This window comes from Odocoileus virginianus, chromosome 26 (genome assembly GCF_023699985.2).
Source record: "Odocoileus virginianus isolate 20LAN1187 ecotype Illinois chromosome 26, Ovbor_1.2, whole genome shotgun sequence".
Taxonomy (NCBI): domain Eukaryota; kingdom Metazoa; phylum Chordata; class Mammalia; order Artiodactyla; family Cervidae; genus Odocoileus; species Odocoileus virginianus.
The window spans coordinates 6,654,627-6,677,686 of record NC_069699.1 but is presented as its reverse complement, the minus strand read 5'-3'; the positions used below and the strand labels follow the sequence as shown (position 1 = coordinate 6,677,686).

General features: G+C 43.2%; 1 long non-coding RNA gene across 1 annotated transcript; it reads left to right on the top strand.

Moving 5' to 3' along the window:
* Positions 1-10,035: 10,035 nt before the first annotated feature.
* Positions 10,036-20,844, top strand: LOC139031198 (uncharacterized). The gene is made up of 3 exons (XR_011483590.1): positions 10,036-10,136; positions 11,952-12,006; positions 20,430-20,844. It is a non-coding gene; the product is annotated as an uncharacterized lncRNA (long non-coding RNA).
* The last annotated feature ends 2,216 nt before the right edge of the window (positions 20,845-23,060 follow it).

Here is a 23,060-nt window from a genome sequence, read left to right as displayed (position 1 = left end):
ATCCATGGCTAATTCATTTCAATGTATGACAAAAACTACTGTAATGATGTAAAGTAATTAGCCTCCAACTAATAAAAATAAATGGGGGAAAAAAAAAGACTCTGATGTTGGGAAAGATATAAGGCAAGAGGAGAAGGGAACGACAGAGGATGAGATGGTTGTATGGCATCACAGACTCGACTGGACATGAATTTGAGTAAGCTCCGGGAGTTCGTGATGGACAGGGAGGCCTGGCGTGCTACAGTCCATGGGGTCGCAAAGAGTCGGACATGACTGAGCAACTGAACTGAACTGAGAGGTGACTCTTCAAAGCTATGGGGAAAGGAGGTTTGCTTGGTACATTGTATTGAGAAATTGGATTCTCTAAAACATGAAGAAATGATACAGGGAAGGAATTCCTGAAAGGCCAACATACACATAAAGATAGTCTCACAAGGAAGGAGAGAAATAAAAATTCATATGACAATTAGATACTTCATATCTATTAAAATACAAAATTTAGAAAAACTGTGAAGATGTAAAAATAACAGGCTCCTTGTGCAGTACCAGTGGGTATATATCCTGGGACTGGAAAGACTTCTGGAAAGTCACTTTAGCTGTCCTTGGTAACATCTAGGGTGCACACACTCTGTTACTGTTAGTCCTCTCTTAAGCATTTATCCTAGAGAAATTTTCCATCATGTTAGTAAAGTGGCAATTTTAAAAGATGCTTTTAATGCATGATTTTGACATTGCAAGCAACCTGAGTGTCCAACAAATGAGAATGAGTGAGTTAAATGTAGAACATGCTTTTAATATTAATACTACTATCCTTAAAGTAATATAAGTGAGATCACTTTCAGCACCGTGGGCAATAGTTTCATACAAGGCACTGGGCAAAAGGCGAAAAAGAGTTCTGAACACAATACCATTCGCATAAATTTAAAGACACAAATACACACAAAACAGCACCACATTTTCCAAATATAAGTGAATTTAAGAATTCGGTGTACTTTCCTGCGGGAACAGTGGTTAAGACGCCATGCTTCCAATGCAGGGGGCACGGGTTCAATCCCTGGTTGGGGAACCAGGGAGTATGTGGAAGATCCCACATGCCTCGCAGTGCAGCCTCCCCAAAAAAGAATATGCATAAAGTACATGAGAATGGATATCAATAGCAAAAGATGAATGAAACCATGGGGAAAAAAAGAGGAAATTAAATAACTGAGTACATACTAGGGAGGAGCCTAACATGGGCTTATGGTTCCATTGTGCTGATTAATAAAACCTTCTGTCCTATATTTACCTTTCAAATTATTATTTAAAACACTAGCCTGCTCATCCTTTAGATTCGGTTTGTATTTGCAGAATATCTACAAGTATGAAGTATTTAATACTCTCACATTCTTTCAGGTAATGCTCACAAGAAACATGGATGTTTGCTGTGATTATCTACATTTTGCAGAAAGGAAACAGTGCCTGCACTTAAGGAATTTTCCCAAGGTTGCATATTTAGTAAGCTAGGAAGAAGAGGTTGAAACCTAGGTGTGTGGAATATATTACAATTCCTCCAGCACACTTCACCTGAACTATGTGGTCTTCAGTTCAGTTCAGTCGCTCAGTCGTATCTGACTCTTTGTGACCCCATGAACTGCAGCACACCAGGCCTCCCTGTCCATCACCAACTCCCGGAGTTTACCCAAACTCATGTCCATGTGGTCTTAGGGCTCCTCATTCAAACCTGTGGATCATAAATCATGTTACCAGACCCTATATACACTAGATTGTATACAACACCCTAAGAGCAATGAACAGATGCCGATGTTGCTGTGATAGAATCAAGCACAACACACAAGATAAGAATATATAAATCTTGCCATGAAGCCTCCTCCTTGTGGGGTCCCAAAGGAACTATACACAAGAAGGTATGTTTTTGTTGTTGTTCAGTTGCTCATTGTGTCCTACTCTTTGTGATCCCACGGACTGCAACACACCAGCTTCCCTGTCCTTCACTATCTCCCAGAGTTTGCTCAAACTCATGTCCACTGAGTTGGTGATGCCATCCAACCATCTCATTCTCTGCTGCCCCCTTCTCCCTCTGCCCTCAATCTTTCCCAGCATCAGCATCTTTTCCAGTAAGTCAGCTGTTCACATCAGATGGCCGAAGTACTGGAGCTTCGGATTCAGCATCAGTCCTTCCAATGAGTATTCAGGGTTGATTTCCTTGAGAAGCTATAGGTGCTTTAAAAATGCAATTGAATATCTTGGCTCAACCTGCATGCTTTCTCCTTTCTCTCCCTCAAATGAATATGAGCAAGACCTGAATCTACTAAACCAGAATCTTATCCTCTTTGGAGCAAGGTAGTAACAGTCCCAGGTTTGATTCCTGGGTCAGGAAGATCCCCTGGAGAAGGGAATGGCAACCCACTCAAGTATTCTTGCCTGGAGAATCGCATGGACAGAGGAACCTGTCAGACCATAGTCCATGGGATCGCACAGAGTCCAGCACAACTGAGCCATTAACACTGGTCTGTCTTTGAGCAGCAGTTTCAGCTGAGGCTCCAAAACAGAAAAATAAGTGCTTCTGACAGAGATGCACCAACATCTCTGTCCTCCTCTCCTGGACATAATACTGGACTACATTTTACAATATCTCTTGTATGTAGGTAGGGCCCTATAATTATATTTCAACAACAAAATGTAAGGGAACGAAACAATCCCACCCCCTAGTCCAATCAGTTAAAGGTGGGGCCATCCTCCTTGCATCAGTAGTTACTGATGCATCAGTGCTTATTGATGCCATCTTCCTTACATGAGGAGCCATTCCTACTGAAAGTGCCACCTCAAACTCAGTGGATTAAAACAACAACCATTTATTTCAGGCATAGTTGGCAAGTTGTTAACTTAGACGGGACACAGAGGGTGGTACTTCTCATCTCACTGCGGATGCCTTCTGTGTGTGCAGTGTGATGTAGGTCAGCTGGCCTCTGTACTCCAGGCAGTTAGCTGGCAGTTGGCTGAAGGGACAGAATAGCTGAGCACATGTCTCTCATTCATTATCTAGCAGACAGATCCAGACTGTTCATATGGGAATGAGAGGGTTTCAAAGGAAAAAAAGCAGAAGTTTCCTGAGGGCCAGGATCAGAACTGGGTCAGTGTCATTCCTACCCCATGCTATTGGCCCAAAGCAAGAAATAAAGGCAGTGCAGACTGAAGAAACAAGTATCCAGACTCTACCTTTTGATGGAAGAACTACAAAGCCAAATTGCCAAGACTGTGGACACAAGGAAGGGTACCTACCAGCTTCCCCAGGCCTTTTTTCATAATAGTCCTCAAATTTTATAGAACACACCATAAAAAGTGTTGTAGAGGCTCTATAAAGATTCTTAAACTGCAGTCCACAGATCTTCAAGGGATTCATTTCAGGAACTCCATGAAGTTTATGAGAGAAAAAAATGCAGTTATATGAATTAATTTCTAACTGATGTTACCATTTCCTTCAATTTATTAATGTGACAAACACTATACAATACCAGTGACATTGTTACCAATAGAAGTCACAGATGTTTCCTAATGTATTACAGTTGTTAAAGGTACCTCAAAATGCTGTTTTGTTCATGATTACTTCAAAAGTACATAAGTTGTTAGACCTGCCACTTCAGTCTTATTATTTAATGTGTAATAAAGAAGCACATCTATTACTCTCAACATATTTTACTAACATTTTGACTACTGTATTCTATTCACTTAAAAATACTATCCTGAGAAAGGGTTCCTAAGCTTCACCAGACTATCAAAGGAAACCATCATGCAAAATTAGACTCTCCACAAAGAAGACAGCAAAGACACTAGGAAAAGAAACCTGGATATCGAACAATGGCACAGAGCAGAGCTCCTCCCAACAAACACCAAACTACTTTGGCCAATAACATGACCAAGAAATAAAACTTCTTTGTTTGAAGCAACTGAGATCTGGGCCTACGGTTAGAGCACATCTGTGCAGTTTAGACCACTAGTTACCAAAACCATTCAGCCCGTCTTTGATATCCAAATGTAAGAACTGGGACCATAAAGAAGGCTGAGCACTGAAGAACTGATGCTTTCGAACTGTGGCGCTGGAAGACTCTTCAGAGTCCCTTGGACAGCAAGGAGGTCCAACCCGTCCACCCTAAAATCAACCCTAAATGTTCACTGGAAGGACTGATGTTGAAGCTGAAGCTCCAATATTTTGGCCACCTGATGCAAACAGCAGAGTCATTGGAAAAGACCCTGATCCTGGGAAAGATTGAAGGCAGGAGGAGAAGGGGACGACAGAGGATGAGACGGTTGGACGGTATTACCAACTCAATGGACATGAGTTTGAGCAAGCTTCAGGAGATGGTGAAGGACAGGGAAGCCTGGCGGGCTGCAGCCCGTGAGGTTGCAAAGAGTAAGACACAACTTAATGACTGAACAACAACTACATAAAATGAGATGAGTTAATTAAAAGTAGATTCATTAGGATTATTACCCCTTATTCTACTCCAAAACAAGTAGAGGTATCCCCAAAACTCATTTTTAGACTGTCTGACAGGAGAAACAAGTAGAATCTTCCTCCCTGGCTGATGGCATACATAGAGCCCAATAAACTTGTGACGAGGTTGGAATGTGAGAGAGTTGTCGGCAGAAACTGATATGGCTTCTCTGGGAGATATGAGAGCAAGGGCCTAGCTGGAGCATCACCTCAGCACAGAATAGAAATGAACTTCACTTCGAGAATTCAGTGGATCAAGGAAGCTAAGTTCCCATGTGGACCCTGTGAAATCTGATCCATGCTTAAGCTGTTTAAAAGGACCTCATTGAAAAGGACTGCCCACAGAGGCAAAGCATTCCCAGTGATGTGCCTTGACTGGCAGGATAGGGAGGAGCTATAGTAGTCAACAGAGAGTGGGTTTATTGCCCAAGATAGACTGAGGTACAGAGGTCCCCACTGGAGGTCTCTGAGAATACCCCAAAGGACCACCCACTGGATGCCTACCCTTAACAAAGGGCTTCTGACAGCCATACCATTAAAAGACAACAACCATTAAAAACGTTGCCTCTGCCTTTTGTAAAGCCCCCACTCCATATTCTCCAGCTCTGAAGAAGCCAAATTCAGCAGAGGTAACTGGGATAGAGGTGGGACAAGAAGACGGAAAGAATGGGCCACAACCTTTCCCTCTCCTGCCTAGCTTCAAGTCACAAGTTACATCTGATTTTGGAGGAAAGGGGTATTGACGGGTCTGAAGTTTTGACATTGGATTAGATTGGACTTTTTACTCTTGCAAATGAAACTAATCTGATTCCTCAAAATGACTGGAAAAGAATGAAATCTCCCTACATCATCATCCAAGAAGTAAGGATTAAATTTTTTTACAAAAACGTTTATGAGGAAAGAATGATTCCAATTTATACTCCATTACAGTGACAAAAGGAACCCAAACCAACTCACAAAATCCATCAGAAAATGGATTCCACATGCTTCGGCCCAGAGTTTTCTCCACACAGTCGACTGGCTGGAAGGAACTACAAAGCAGCAGGGCTTCCTACACACTTGGCACGTGTGCCTTGGCTGTGACCACACCAGTGGGAACAAGCAATGCTCTGAAGCTCATGAGATCAATGTATCCTTTTTCATCCCAACTCAACCCTTCTCAATAGAATCTCAAGGTATTTTCTCTACTGAGACCTACTGCACAGTTACAAAAATATCAAACTCTGCACTCTCTTCCTCTGAAACAGGACTGCCACTACAAATGTCTTGTTTCCCAAGACCTGTTCTACTTCTCAACCAACTAGTCCCCTATATTCTATTTCTACTGACAAAATATATCATCCAAAATAATCCCAGATGCATGATCACATACAGAAGTATATTTTCCATAAGTACTGGTTAACAATTTTCCTGTTGTAATGTGATTAACTAGACCTTTAATCAGCTTTACCCACATAGGACACACTGATCTGCCGAGATTTACCACAGCAAAGAGGGCCAGAGGAAGACCTGAGCTTGGGTGTTGACCTCTAAGCTACATGGAACAGACACTGGAAGTGCCCAACCCATAATCCTCAGACCTGGCCATATTTGTATATGAGGCAGACTCCCACCTACCAGTATCTGCATCTCTTCATGGGCTTTTCCCGACACTTCTAGCAGGCCTTTGAGTCTTGGAAACACCAAGAAATTAACATTTCCCTGAGCAGCCCTCAACCAATAACTGACGGAGGTTGTTACATGAATACCTCAGCTCCTTTGCCCCACAGTAGGATATGTCTGAATCCTGTGTTCCTTTCTTTCCCAAGAGTATCCATATGGGATAAAGCTCCAGGTGTCCATGGTGGTAACTGGCTAAACACACCATTTATAAGCTGACTTTCCTTCCCTGTCCCACTTCTTCACCCACTTCCTGAGTTCTTTTCACACCTTGAGAATAAACTATCTATATTCAAAATCCTGTTTTGGGGTCTGTGTCCCCCTGCTTGTTGGTTAACGTGGCCCCAAAGAATATCCTGACCTCCACACAGGCTGACTGGCTTCTCCTCCCTCAACATAAAAAGGTAAAAGGTAAATGGAGAGATAAAAGTGTGAGGACAGAGAACCTTCCACAGGTCGCTCAGTGCAGTGAGAGGCCGGCCCAACCTTCACTTTGCTTATTCTGCATGGAGATGTCTCTGAAACTGCCTCCAAGAGAGCTTTTCCGCCTCTGTCCGCAGGCATGGGAATCTTTATGGTTTGTTTTAATGAAAGTGACACGTCTGAGAAGAGACAGGCTTCTGAAATCAAATGGGTTTGGTCAAGCATTCTGCTGCCCTTTGCATCTTTCTGAAAGTACTCCTTTGAAAACTGGTGGTGGTGGTTAACAAGGTGACCATTATTCTAGAGGAAAATTTTCAGAGAGGGAGAAGAGATCCAAGCATGCGGCTCTCATCTGAAGCCATATGAAGCCAAAAGTGAGCAGGGCACCCCAACTGAGAATTAATCGTGACAGCTCCTAAGCATCCCCTCTGGTGGGACCCAGATTTCTGGGCCACCTGCTCATGAAGAGCTTTAAGTCACCTCTCCTCCCCACAGAGGGATAAGTGGCTTCTCTTCCAATAAACTCCCCACTACTGGCTTTCTTTACTGGTTTTTCCTTTTCTGTAATCATGATTCCATCATCACACGCTTCCTCTTGGGCCAATTAACCTTCCATTTCTGTGCCTCATCTCATCTCTGGAAAATGTGGCTTCATATTTCAGCTTTTTCTCAGCAGGTCTCCAAGAGTAGTCTATAGTTCTTGAAGAGTCTTGAATCCGATCACGACATCAACTAGAGTTGCCAGGCTTCCAGATTTAGAGGATTATATTAGGTCTTCAGTCATTTTAAGGTGAGTTTCTATTTGGCAGCCTGCAGCTAACATCTTAAAATGTTCATACCCACTGATAATAATAACATCATCATAATAAATATGCATAGCAATTAGTATGTTCCTGACCTGTTCTAAGGGTTTTACATATATTAACTCATTTAATTCTCACAATAACTCTAGAAGGTAAGTATTATTTTCTCTACAGAAATGGAGGCAACAAACTTGCAAAAAAAACTTGTACAAGTTCACACAGTAAGTATGTGGCAGAAGCAAGATTCAGGGCTGCCATATACAGATGTGCAGGTTGTACACTGCACTCCATTAGGAAGAAGTATTTGCATCAGCTGATCAACAACCTGTTCAACCTTCCACACCAGGAATGTGAACCCAGAAGGACACTCCAGAATTCTTATGAGTTCTCTAGTCAAGACAGCTAATGCACAGCCCAAGATTTATGTATGAAGACATTTATCACAGAATTATTTATATTACAAAGGTTAAAAAAAAGCAATAGAGGAATAACTAAGGCAATTACATCAAAACCACTTCCTAATTATTTTCAAACAAAAAAAAAATGCTTTTTAAAGATACATACAAGTTACCCTAAATTATGGTGAGAGATGAAAAGAAGCAATATAAAAGTCTAAAAAGTCTGTAGGGTAAAAATAGAAACACACCACCCACCATGAGCTCCTGATATGACACATCCTGTGACCAGCCAGATGCCTATGGCAAGTCAATTAATGTGGTATATAACTTTTCATCTCTTTTCCTTCAGCATTATTTCCTTTGGAGATGGTCCTTTCCCTCCTCCACATGATCCTAGAGGGATGCCACTTATGGGATCCCATCCTTTTGATCCTTTTGACCATTAGAATGGACATAGAACAAGCGTGGCCAAGTTCTGTCTCTATTCCAGATATTTTACTCCTGACTGAGGACACAAAAGGGTCGACAGTGGTTTGAGCAACACCGTAAAGAATTCCTCTGCAGTGTCTGCACACTAACAGTTTAGTGAATTTCTACTTCAAGCTTCTCTGATCAGGCCTGGCTCTTGTCCTTTCTAAGATCTTTGATTCTATGGACTACCTAGTATCCTTCTTTGCTAGTTATTAAGTGACTGGTTCTCAGATCAAACCACACCTTGCTTTACTTTGCGAGGGTGAGGCCTGTGCAAATCATCATTCTTTTCTGTCAGTCTGATTCAAGTCAACTCTGCCACAAACGGTGGGGAGGGAGACTGGAAGAGAGGAGGAAGAACTTGCTCCTCCTGAACAAAGTTTTTCAGTGACACCTGGGCAGCATCTCTCCACCCCAGTAGCATTAATTGGTTCCACAAACAGTGGAACACAAACCAAGGCATGGTTTCTATTACTCAGCTTTTATTTCCACACTCTCTGAACTAGCCTCATTGTCCCTCCTCTCAGCCCCAAATTACCAGCATCAGGCAGAGCCTTTTTGCAGAGGTCACGGTACTGATCCATTACAGTCTCACCTGCAAGTCTTTCTGCTCTGATCACCCCAATTTCCTCCTACTGTGTCCTGAGCCCTAGCAGTGGGACTGGTTCTTGCAGTTACTAATTTTATATTAGTACAGAAATGGCAACCCACTCCAGTATTCTTGCCTGGAGAATCCCAGGGACAGGGGAGCCTGGTGGGCTGCTGTCTATGGGGTCTCACAGAGCCAGACACCACTGAACTGACTTAGCAGCAGCAGCAGCAATGTTCTGTAATGGCCTTTTCAGTCCTCCAATACCCAATTAATCCAGACACCTTATTAAATCCTCTCTGGTTAAAATAGCTGGAATGGCTTCTCTTTTCCCAGCTGACCCAACTTCTTCTCAAGGAATTGCATTGATTCTTTTTCTCAAGCTAGTCAGGCCTCTCGTTGTTGACTAAAATTTAAGAAACCTAATAGGGGGCTTCCCAGTTAGCTCAGTGGTACAGAATCCACCTGCCAATGCAGCAGATGTGGGTTTGATCCCTGGATTGGGACGATCCCCTGGAGTAGGAAATGGTAACTCACTCCAGTTATCTTGTCTGGAGAATCCAATGGACAAATAGATAAAACAAGGTCCTACTGTATAGCACAGGGAATTATATTTAGTATCATGTGATAAACCATAATGAAAAAGAAAAAAAGATAGAAACTTAATTGGGTTATTCTCTACCAATGTGGAAGCTGAGACTTAACAATGGTTAATGAACTTGCCAGAAGTCGCATGGCAAATAACAGGTGAAACTGTGGCTCAAACTCAGGCCCACCTAATTCTGAAGCTTCCTGGTGGCCCAGGGGCTAAGACTTCACAACCTCAATACAGGGGTCCCAGGTTCCATCCCTGGTCAGGAAACTAGACTCGACAAGCTGCAACTAAAGATCCTGCATGCCTCAACTAAGACCCAGCACAGTCAAATACATTAAAAATATTTTTTGAATAAATAAAAAATTTAAAACTACAGCAGTTTTTGCCTTCTCCTGCAGATGACAAAAGTACTCAACTAAAACTTATCTTTAAAAGTAGAACCTGACAACTTCTGTCCTCAACAAGATGGCATCCTCTGGCCCTGCCCACTCCTCCCCCATCAAGTACCATAATAAACACTGCAAATAACTCAAGAGACAGTTGAAGTGGAACTCTGAAAGGTAGAAGAGGAAGAGGATCTGGTGTGAGACCCCAGAAATGAGAAGCAGCACAGCTGCTGGGGATCACATGACCTTTCAACCTACAGAAGGAGGTAACCTCAGCCAGATGTTTCCTGATGCCCAGCCTGGCAACAGAGGCAGCCCAGGTAGGTTCATTCCTCAGGAGCCCGCCGAAACACCAGGTGAGCCCAGCAGTCAGGGTCCACCAAATACTCCACTGATAGGGAGGAGCCGGGGGGTGGGGCACTGTCTCCTTCCCCACTGGGCCTGAGACCCCCACCTCACCACCACTACCACCAACCCCCAGACACCACACAGGTGGGAGATGCCAGAAAGGGAAATAGGCCAAAATAAGAGGTCATCATGTAGAGTTGGATTAGCTTTATAGGGAATAATGGAAAAGAATATCAAAATGGGGAAAAAGGCAGTTTTTCCCTGAAAGCATTTGCTTTGCTGTCAGATACCAGTGGGGCCTGACAGGTGTGGACAAAGTCCATGCAGATGTGACTCAGGGCCTGGAGAGCCCCCTGGAATATGGAGACACAGACAATCCGTATCCTGGCCCCTGGGGACAAAATGAGGGTGAGAGGGTTTTATCTGTTAGATTGCGCATGACGAGGATTCAGGGTTGCATACCATTCCTAACTTTGTTGAAAACACAGCTTCTGACATAGGTTTGCAACCATTCTACTGTTCAGGATATTTTTCAGGTATAATATTTTTAAGAAGTCCACATCCCACCTATTCTTCTCTTTATAGAAACAGGTTTTAAGGATGAATATTTTGTAAAATAAAAGCAAAATATTGTGTCAACTGAGCTGCAGAGGTTGACGAGGGAAAGAGAGAACCCAGGTACACGTGCAAGTCAGGAGGGTAACCTAGAACATAGTTTGGTTTCGACTTTCATTTCAAGTTTTGCAAAGTGGCATCAAAACCAGGAGACTTTCCTCTGTGTTGCGGTGAAAAGCACAAGCTGGCTCAAATGGTCACCAGGGCTCTGTCAGGGCTCAGCTCCCTGCAGAAAGCACTTGACTCTTCCCAGAAAGAGTGACTTTACACAGAAGTAGCTCTCAGGATATTTACAAAACGAGAGAAGGAAGCCAGCACTCCACACTTTTCCTGCATTTGAAATCCTACTGACCTAATCAGCAACTTCCCTGGAATAAGGAGTTTTTGGTGGGTGACAAGAAAGAAGTGATAGACAAGCTCCACTTTCAAACTATCATTATGGTACATCTCCCTGTATCACATGCCAGAGCAGCAAAATAAAATAATTGCACTAACACTAGACAGAATTTACCAGAATGCTGGTAGAAAGCTTTCCAGGGAACTCATTCACTTGTTTATTTAACAAATAATTATTGAGCAATTTCTAGATGACAGATACTGTTCTAGGCACTGGAAAAATGGCATTTAAAAAAAAAAAAAAAAACAACCTTCCTCAGGAAGCTTACATAGGAGTGAGAGTAAGCATAAGCATATAATGTCAGACGGTGATGAGTGTTATGAAGAAAGATAAAATACATTAAAGGAGGCAGAGTCAGGAAGATAGGGTACAGGAGCAGTATTTTATTTTAAATGCTTAAAGATAATCACTCTGAGGAGGTGGCATTTACGTAGAGACAAAATGGAGCAGGAGATGTGTGTGCATGATTGTAAAATTAAAGAATCCCGGCAGAGCCAACCAAAGGTGGATTAAACACCACTTGATCAGCACTACTTGGACAATCGGTCTGAGGGGCCCCCACCAGCCCCACTAAGCAAGGAAACCTTTCGATAGTCAACCCATTTTTTCAGCCTCGTTTCACTTCCTCGTTCCTGCTCCTGTACAAAATGCCTTTTATTTTGTACAGTTCCTTGGACTCCTTTCTATCTGCTAGCCTGGATGCTGCCCAACTCAGATTGATTTCTGCTCAAATAAACTCTTAAAAATTGTAATGTGCCTTAGTATCTCTTAACAGTTGTGGTGTCAGAAGACAGAATTAAAGGAGAGCCCTGGAAGCCACGAGCAATCAGGTGCGTGTACCACTGAGCTCCTGAGCTCACTGCCCCTGGATGTTGGCAGCGGGGAGAAGCGGGGCGGTAAGGGGATCAGTTCCTCTCCACAGCCTTTGCACTGTGAGCTTTCAGACTTCACATGAACATTTATTTTTGTAGACTGGGTCTGGAAATCAGCCAAGTCAGACTGGATCCAACTTAAAAACCAGACTGGGTCTGGGGTCAGATGGGTTCAACTTAAGAAACCAGACCAGTTCCAGCATCAGAATGGTTCCAACTTGGAAACCAGATCAGGTCTGGGGTTGTACCGGGGCCAACCTAGGTCGAACTGAGTCTAGTGTGAGGTCCCAGATGAATAAAATTTGATTTAAGGCTGAAAAAGCAGGTTAAACTTACTAAAGATTATCTGGAATTACAGTGGCTACAGTGGAAAATTTTAACCTAGGTAAGCTTATCCACTTATGACGTGTCGTAGGGAAAAGGGCGCCTCAGGAAAGGACTCCTCATAAAGGATAAAGGAGAAGTTATCTCTCCTCCTCTATGGTGTTCTATGGCCAGGATGGAACCTGCTGGAACCCCATACTCATTCCAGAGCCAGGAATGGGATATTGGAAAAACTGGCTTAGAAGCAGGCAAAAGATAAGAATTCTTGCCAAAGTCAGCTTTCCAAAATAATGTCTGTGGTGACTCATCAAGAAAGGAGGCAGGTAGATATCCGTCAGTAGACACATGGATTAGAAAGCCGTGGTACATATACACAATGAAATATTACTCAGCTATTAAAAAGAATGCATTTGAATCAGTTCTAATGAGGTGGATGAAACTGGGGCCTATTATACAGAGCAAAGTAAGTCACAAAGAAAAACACCAATACAGTATATTAACGCATATATATGGAATTTAGAAAAATGGTAATGATGACCCTATATGCGAGACAGCAAAAGAGACACAGATGTAAAGAACAGACTGTTGGACTCTGTGAGAGAAGGCAAGGGTGGGATGATTTGAGAGAATAGCACTGAAGCATGTATATTAACACACGTGAAACAGATCGCCAGTCCAGGTCCGATGCATGAGACAGGGTGCTCAGGGCTGGTGCACTGGGATGACCCTGAGGGATGAGATGGGGAGGGAGATGGGAGGGGGATTCAAGATGGGGAACACATGTACACCCATGGCTGATTCATGTCAACATATGGCAAAAACCACCACAATAATGTAAAGTAACTAGCCTCCAATTAAAAAGAAAAAAAATAAAAAATAACGTAAATAAATAAAAAAGGAGGTAGGACTTCCCTGGTCGTGCAGGTGAATACTATACATAGAAAACCATAAAAGTGCCACCAAAAAACCACTAGAGCTAATCAAGGCATTTAGTGAAATCACAGAAAGCAAAATTAATACACAGAAATCCCTTGCATTCCTATACACTAACAATGAAAAATCAAAAAGATAAATTAAGGAAACAATCCCATTTACAACTGCAACAAAAGGAATAAAATCAGTTCAATTCAGTTCTGTTCAGTCACTCAGTTGTGTCTCACTCTTTGCGACCCCGTGGACTGCAGCACACCAGGCCTCCCTGTCCATCACCAACTCCCAGAGTTTACCCAAACTCATGTCCATTGAGTCAGTGATCCCATACAACCATCCCATCCTCTGTAGTCCCCTTCTCCTCCTGCCCCCCAAAATTCCCAGCATCAGGGTCTTTTCCAATGAGTCAATTCTTTGCGTCAAGTGGCCAAAGTATTGGAGTTTCAGCTTCAGCATCAGTCCCTCCAATGAATATTCAGGACTGATTTCCTTCGGGATGGACTGGTTGGATCTCCTTGCAGTCCAAGGGACTCTCAAGAGTCTTCTCCAACACCACAGTTCAAAAGCATCAATTCTTTGGCAGTCAGCTTTCTTTATAGTCCAACTCTCACATCCATACATGACTAACGGAAAAACCATAGCCTTGACTAGACAGACCTTTGTTGGCAAAGCAATGTCTCTGCTTTTTAATATGCTGTCTAGGTTGGTCATAACTTTCCTTCCAAGGAGTAAGCATCTTTTAATTTCATGGCACAGTCACCATCCGCAATGATTTTGGAGCCCAAAAAAATAAAGTCTGCCACTGATTCCACTGTTTCCCCATCTATTTGCCATGAAGTGATGGGACCGGATGCCAAGACCTTAATTTTCTGAATGTTGAGCTTTAAGCCAACTTTCTCACTCTCCTCTTTTACTTTCATCAAGAGGCTTTTTAGTTCCTCTTCACCTTCTGCCATAAGGGTGGTGTCATCTGCATATCTGAGGTTATTGATATTTCTCCCGGCAATTTTGATTCCAGCTTGTGCTTTATCCAGCCCAGTGTTTCTCATGATGTACTCTGCATATAAGTGAAATAAGCAGGGTGACAATATACAGCCTTGACGTACTCCTTTTCCTATTTGGAACCAGTCTGTTGTCCCATGTCCAGTTCTAACTGTTGCTTCTTGACCCACACACAGGTTTCTCAGGAGGTAGGTCAGGTGGTCTGGTATTCCCATCTCTTTCAGAATTTTCCACAGTTTATTGTGATCCACACAGTCCAAGGCTTTGGGATAGTCATCAAAGCAGAAATAGATGTTCTTCTGGAACTCTCTTGCGTTTTTGATGATCCAGCGGATGTTGGCAATTTGGTCTCTGGTTTCTCTGCCTTTTATTCCAGCTTGAATATCTGGAAGTTCATGGTTCATGTATTGCTGAAGCCTGGCTTGGAGAATTTTGAGCATTACTTTACTAGCGTGTGAGATGAATGCGACTGTGAAGTAGTTTGAGCATTCCTTGCATTGCCTTTCTTTGGGATTGGAATGAAAACTGACCTTTTCTAGTCCTGTGGCCTCTGCTGAGTTTTCTAAATTTGCTGACATATTGAGTGCAGCACTTTAACAGCATCATCTTTGGGGATTCGAAATAGCTCAGCTGGAATTCCATCACCTCCACTAGCTTTCTTCAAAGTAATGCTTCCTAAGGCCCACTTGACTTCACACTCCAGGATGTCTGGCTCTATGTGAGTGACCACACCATTGTGGTTACTTGGGTCATTAAGGTCTTTTTTGTATAGTTCTTCTGTGTATAATTCTTCTCTTCCTAATATCTTCTGCTTCTGCTAGGTCCACACTGTTTCTGTCCTTTATTGTGCCCATCTTTGCATGAAATTTTCCCTTGGAATGTTCTAATTTTCTTGATGAGATCTCTAGTCTTTGCCATTCTATTGTTTTCCCATTTCTTTGCATTGATCACTTAGGAAGGCTTTCTTATCTCTCCTTGCTATTCTTTGGAACTCTGCATTCAGATGTGTATATCTTTCCTTTTCTCCTTTGCCTTTCCCTTCTCTTCTTTTCTCAGCTATCTGTAAGGCATCCTCTGACAACCACTTTGCCTTCTTGCATTTCTTTTTATTTGGGATGATTTTGGTCACTGCCTTCTGTACAGTGTTATGAACCTCTGCCCATAGTTCTTCAGGCATTCTGTATATCATATCCAATCCCTTGAATCTATTCATCACCTCTGCTGCATAATCATAAGGGATTTAAGTCATATCTGACTGACCTAGTGGTTTTCCCTACTTTCTTCAATTTAGGCCTGAATTTTTCAATAAGGAGCTCATGATCTGAGTCATAGTCAGCTCCAGGTCTTATTTTTGCTGACTGTATAGAGCTTCTCCATCTTGAGCTGCAAAGAGCATAATCCACCTGATTTCAGTCTTGACCATCTGGTGATATCCATGGGTAGAGTCATCTCTTGTGTTGTTGGAAGAGGGTGTTTGCTATGACCAGTGAATAGCCATCATTTTAAAATCTACAAACAATAAATGTTAGACTGATGTGGAGAAAAGGGAACCTTTTTGCACTTTTAGTTGGAATGTAAATGATACAGCCATTATGGAAAACACTACAGAGATTCCATTAAAAAACTAGGAATAAATCTATCATTGTTGTTGTTGTGCAGTCACCTAGTCATGTCCAACTCTGCGACCCCATGGACTGCAGCACACCAGGCATCTCCCTTCCTCACTACCTCCCAAAGTTTGCCCGAGTTCATGTTCATTGCATCAGTGATGCCGCCCAGCCATCTCATCCTCTGAGGCCCTTTTCCTTCTTCCCTCCATCTGTCACAGCATCAAGGACTTTTACAATGAGTCAGATTTTCACATCAGATGACCAAAATACTGGAGTTTCAGCTTCAGTATCAGTCCTTCCAATGAACATTGAGGGTTCATTTCCTTTAGAATTGACTGGTTTGATCTCCTTGCTGTTCAAAGGACTCTCAAGAGTCTTCTCCAACACCACAGTTTTAAAGCATCAATTCTGAGATGCCCAGCCTCATGGGAAAATTTAATACCAGAAATACACATTTGGAAGATATCACCCACATAGCTGGAATTTGAAGCAATGAGCATCTTCTTGTTTAGTCTCCTGAATTTTACTGGTTGACTGGATGTATGCAAAAACAATTGAAATTTCTGTCTCTGACGCTTATATGATCAAAGTAGACATGCCTTTGTACCTTTAAGATTGCAACCAGGTTACTAGCTCTGCTAAAGAAATCTGATGGGAACAAATGTGAGGATAAAATATAAGGATAACCAAAGAAGAGAATTTAGACAGAGATCATCAAAAATTATTCATAGAATATATCAAAAAGCATGTCTGAAACACATACATATACACACACATATGGGAGTCGCAAGTTACCTATACATACACATATGCATAAAAGTCAAGTACACAAACAAGCACACACACTTGCAGTGAGCATTTGTGCTTAATTATTCATAAAGAATAAAGTCAAGTTCCATTTTTAATTCTCTATCTCTAATCATCCTTTTCTTGTCTCTCCCTGCTCATCTCAAATCAGAATTCCAATTTATAAGATGATTCTTGCCATACCAAACACTTAGAATTAGGGGAAAGAGGTATTTTTCACAAGTTAACTTGGGATCTGTTATCATTTTTTAAAGATGACACTTGATTTCTCACCTGATGTGCTAAAGAATGGCAGAGAGGAGGCCTCTGGGGAGCGAATGAGATTTTCATAGTTTAAACTCTAAAAATAACAGCCCCATAACACTGAATCTCATTACCAAGCAGAGAGCACTCTCGCCTCTCCTTCTACCATGGCATTCGCAAGATGCTTTTCAGAAGCCCACACATCCACTCCTCCCCCATCACACATAAACACAAACACACACACACACACAGACACCCCACCAGCTATGCTGTTACCTCTGGCAAACTTGGAAAATATGTGTCAGAACTAGAACCTTCTCTTGTCACGTTATCATAATTTACTGCCCGGGAAATGAATCTGTGGTTGCAGACCACTGTGTGCCTTATGTGGCGGATTTGGGCAGAGTCCGTGAGCATAATGAATGCAGCTGCACGTCCGGAGAGCTGGGAGGATGGAAATTCAGACCCAGAGTGAATTAGAGAAAGAGAAAACCCAAGCCAGAGGCACGACCCAGCTCACTCAAGCTTTGTCAGTCACTGTTTACATCATGCTCACCCATAAAATAGATAATGACAATACTTCCACATATTTCTAAGCTGCTCCTCTCTGGGGAAGTCTGAAAGTTCATAGTGGCCTTGTAAATAAGTTCCAAATCTATAGCAGACAATGAAAGAAACATGAAATTGGCATTTCATCAATCTCTTGATTACACCTCCCCGTGCCTCAGGCAAAGGCTTCCTAACAGCAATAAGCCAGAGGGAGAGATACACAGCCCACACAGGGATGGCTCATGTCCTGCTCAACTATTTGCCCTTAAATCCTACATCCTCAAAATCTTCTGCCAGAGTGTTCCGGGGGAAACACACCACAGCCTAAGACTCACCTCTCTTTTCTTCCTACCTCCCCAATCCCCTTCTAGAAAGCAGAGCTTCCCATCCTGCCAAGGCCTAGAATTAGCAGAACACATGATTAATATGTCAATTCCACAGACACTTGATGATCTAGGGTTTATTAAACAATTTCAACATCTGTGGGGAACTTTAGAGTTTTCATCAGTCTTCACACCATAGTGAATGCTTGCAACGGGCTCTGGGAGAAGCAAGTGCGTGCTCCTCTTCTATCATACAGTAGAGTAGGGAAGGCTCAGAGCTGAAGCAACAGAGGCCAAGGTCAAGGAAAGACTGGCCCTAGGACACTAAGAGGAAGTCCCCAAACTGAGGTACACCTGAATGAACTATATTAACTTGTCTTTTTTTAATAGGAAAAAAATTCTGGAGTCAGACAGACCTGACTTTGCCATTCAGGCAAACATTAATTCCTCCAAGTCAATTCACTAATCTCTAAAATTGATTTATTGCCCATGCAAAAGCTATGATGATTAAGGGAGAAGGAGAAATGTAAGCACCAGGCACAGAGCCTGGCCTCTGTTCTGGGCGCATTAGCCTCCTTCATGCCTCTTCCCCACTCCCTGTGTTCCAGCTTCAATACCCACAACGTTATGATCACTGCGCCAAGGCTGCTCTGATGGTGCCTACACTAACCTGTTTGTGGAGCTTACTACACAGGTGCTGTGCCAAGTGCTTTCCAGGTACCCATGTTTAATCCTCACCACAGCCCTACTGAGTAGCACTATATTATGTGCCTTATTTGAAAGCCTAAAATACCCCACCACCACCACCACACACAGACACACAGACACACACACACACATATACACACACAACTGATTTTCAGAGCAAGGTTGAGATTTCCTCTCTGGTCTGCTGATCCCACTGTCCTAACCTCAGCCACTCTGGTCCACTGCCTGAACACAGCCTCAGTCCTCTGCTATCCTCAAAGATCTGCCTTCTACTTCTTGTCCTCATATGCCCTGAAACCACCTTGCAACCAGACCAATAAACAGCTATTAAGTTCTGCTCACCAGGCTCTCACCTAGGGTTGCCAAATCTAGCAAAGAAAAATTCAGAATGCTCTATTAAGTCTGAATCTCAGGAAGGAAAAGCCAATTTAGGGTAAGTATGTCTCAAACATTGCACACTATGCTGCTCACATTGGACATATTTATCCTAAAAACTTACTTATTGTTCATCTAAGGTTCAAATTTAACTGAGTAGCCTGTGTTTTATCTGGCAGTCCTAGGCACTTCTTAAACCTCAGTAGCCTCTGTCTATCTATGCCCCAAACCATGCTGCAGAAGTCTTACATCAGTGGATCTGGGGGGAAATCACACCTTTAGTCCTTACATGCTTGAGAAGTTCCCCCTTCTTGGACCTGAGCCAATATTTAGACATTAGCAAGAATATAATACAACTGAGCATCTGCCTGTCCTGAGCCTAAGACTTCCAAAGCCCGTGACTTCCTGCTTTTGCACTCTTGGAAGCCATTAAGTGCTCATGTATGAATTCTCACTACCCTGCTGGAGAGACTATAAGGAGAGGCCTTATGAAGAGAGAGAGAGACCCTGAAACTACACAAAGGAAAACCAAGGAAAGCAGCCAAGAGCAAGACTCAAAGCCAGACGTGTACCTCGTCAAGCTATCCCAGCCAAGCCCCAGCCCTTCAAACTATCCTTGACCACGTGTCGGGCACGTCAATGAAGAAATCATCTTGCATACTCCAGCCCAGCAAGTGAAACAGAGACATTCAGTCCCTACTGCTCCATCCAAATTATAGACCCTCCTAGTTACGTCATGATAGAAGGTCATGGTACTTTCTACCACTAAGCTTTTCATCTAGTTTGTCATGCAGTGACAGGTACCTGAAACACAGGCCAAAACATTACTTTCCACAAATCTTATCAGTTAACGTAAGCACCCAATTCAGCCCAGTTACGACCATGGATTCCTCCCAATGCAACCTACAAACTCGGATTCTAGATCCAAGCTCCTTCTGCAGTGGTGACTTTAAAGGCTGTTGGAGTGTAAGAGTCAGTGTCCATATTTCTCGGTTCTAGCTAGCAGCTGTAGGTGGCAGGGCACAGCCGGCAGGGATGTTGGGGTTGCTATGTAACAGGGGCGGCCCGGCACCAGCCCACACCCAGGAAGAGCAAGGCCGGGAGGAGACTGTCGGGCACCTGCCTGGTCTCAGCTGGGGCGCCCGCCAATCCTATTAGCTTTGTGCTTACATAATCACAAAATCCACCCACGCACCTTGCAAAAGAAAAATTCCAGGAACCATGGGCCATAATATCCATCTGAATTATTATCTGGATTGGTACACCGAGGGGAGGGTGGATAAAAGTACGATGAGGAAAATCTGCTAGCAGCATCAGCAGAAAAATACAAGGGCTTCTAATATCGATCCACAATTTAAAAGATAATAATGCCGTTATTTGACCACTCAAAATTGGTTAAATCAAACCCTATGCATTACTCATGTCTGATGTTCAATATAAGGATCAGGCTTGATTTTCGGGGAAGATTGCTTTCTTCTTGATGTTTATGTTTATTTTCCTTCTATTTCAGCTGTGGCAGAAGTAAAACTTCAAGATGATCAATAGACACTGGAACATGCATGCTTTTGGAATGTATAATTACCTACACTGTGATTCATGGTATCAAGACAGTGTCTACTCCGTTGATAACCTTGGGAGAATTACGAATTCAAAAGTGATGCTGAAAGAAAAAAATCTTTAATACTAGGATTTTCCAATAAATTTCATTCTTAATTTTCATTTTTCCCCTGTTGTCTAGAGAATTGAGGTACACATACCTTTAACATGTGGAATCCTATCATCAGTTTATATCAGGCTTCATTCTATTTGATTTTAATTTTTACTTTTTTCCTGTTTCTTAAACTTGCTTATTCCCTTCCATGCCTACCAACAGGCAACTTCTCTAATGTGTTTTGTATCTCAACACTGATGTAACTGTTCATGTCTCCTTTCTCTGTGTGAGTTGTTAACCCTGACTATGACAGTGAATTTGTTTTACATGTTAATTTTTGCTTTATGTACTTTTAAGTATGTTAACTGGGTGCAGACATTTTAGGGCTGTTTTGTCTGCTGTGGATTGGTCCTTTTAGCACTGCAAAATATCCCTCTTTATCTCTGGACTCTGGAAACAATTTCTGCCTTTAAATTTTCTGGTATTAATATAGCTGTCCTGGCTTTTTGATTTCTGTATAGTAAATTAAGAAAAGGGATTCATAATTCCCCAGAATTAATGTCAAAGTCATTGATCCCTTAAAATATGTATATGTATCATCTGAAAACATATCAAGGGTAAAAACCTTTGGGCAGAATTAGCTACTGTTGCTGGAAAGGAGACCTCAGAGGAGGGACACTCAGCAGAGAGCACTGGAGTGAGGTCTCTGCACTAATCTACAATGTAGGCACTAGAAAGCAAGAAATTAGTTCAAGGAACGCAGTTCTTTTCAAGAACTCAGAGAAATCCCCTCATTTTGACTTAATTGATTTCTCCAGAGCAGACCTTTCATGGAGTAAACTGCCCTGTGGCAGGATCCTTTAACTGAAGGTATATTCATTTAAGCACCTCTTATGTGCCAAGGGCCATGCTAGGTTCTGGGGATTTCATGCAATAAGTAGCCAGGGTTTTGGTCCTCAACAAGCTTGCTGGCTTATTAAGAGCCATAGGTGAAAGCAGACCCTCAAAGCAGAGTGCTGATAGATGAAATAGATGGGTAAGTACCACACAGGCTAAAGGAGGAAGGAAGACAGTCAGTGAAAGCACCCACACAGGCCTGAGACCTCAGACAACTCCTGATGCAAAGCAGGAGGCTAATCTTCTCTGTGACCTTCAGAAAGCAACTGCATTTATGAGGAGACCATTGGTTTAGCTTCATCTAAATGCTGATTGTCTTCCACGGCACTGAATTCATGGTGTTGGACAGAGCTGGATTTGAATCACTAGCTCTGGCCATCTTACCACCTTTTGAGGCTCAGGTTCCCATCTGTAAAATGAAGATAATAATGTGTCCTTCACAAGGGTTTTGTCAGGTACAAAGGAAAGCAGGGCAGCTTAGATCAGGTTTGTCAGAAGTAGACTCAAGGCTGAGATTCTTGTGCAAGTGACTGATTAAGAAGACACCCGCAGTGAGACCAGCAAGGGAGAGGAGGGGTCAGGACAGGGAAGAGGAGGATGGATGGGGAGGACTGGTCTCAGGGAGGGCCCTGCAGAGGGCGGCCTCAGCTGGACTCCGCAGGGGCCCTCTGGAGTGTGGGTCACACCTCAGGGGTTGTCCCCCCTGAAGGCAAGAGGGCAGGACTTTCATATCCCGTGTCTGTCCATCAGGAGCTGAGTCTCCATCGGGGCGAGAGGGGAAACCTACACTCACAGACTCAGTGAGCAAAGCAGCTCCCCCCGCAGAGCACCATCTGCCCAAGGACAGACTCCAAGGCAGAGTGTCTGTAAGCACATGCCCATTGAAACTGGAAGGGGACGCACACACAGAGCAAGGGAGACCCAGGGGGCCTGGATGGAATACCTATAGCATCCAGGAACGTAACTATTCCTCAATAAACAGCCTCTGTCCTTTTCCTTAGAATGGTAGGGAAGGTGAACATTTCTGACTTTTACACACTGTTGCTGCTGCTGCTAAGTCACTTCAGTCGTGTCCGACTCTGTGCGATCCCATAGATGGCAGCCCACCAGGCTCCTCTGTCCCTGGGCTTCTCCAGGCAAGAATTTTGGAGTGGGTTGCCATTGCCTTCTGCAACGCATACATGCGTGCTAAGTCGCTTCAGTCGTGTCCAACTCTGTGCGACCCTATGGAAAGCAGCTCACCAGGCTCCTCTGTCCACAGGATTCTCTAGGCAAGAGTACTGGAGTGGGTTGCTATTTCCCTCTCTGTCACATACTGCAGTCAAGACAAATCCGTAGAGTTCCTCTTGTTTGCGGCTGAGAATCCTGTCTTAGGGCAACAAACTGAGACTTCCAGGTGTGCAGGAAGACCCACCCAGGTCCAAGAAAGGAGATGGCGTGTGAGTCACTCACACACTGATTAACCCCTCTGGTGCAGCAGCTCCTCCTCAACCCAGGAGACTCTCTTTCACCCCCATTTCACCCGAAGGACAGCAAGTGGCTGGTGAGGGGACAGGGTAAGCCATGTTGGCACAGCCCAGGCACTCACTCTTC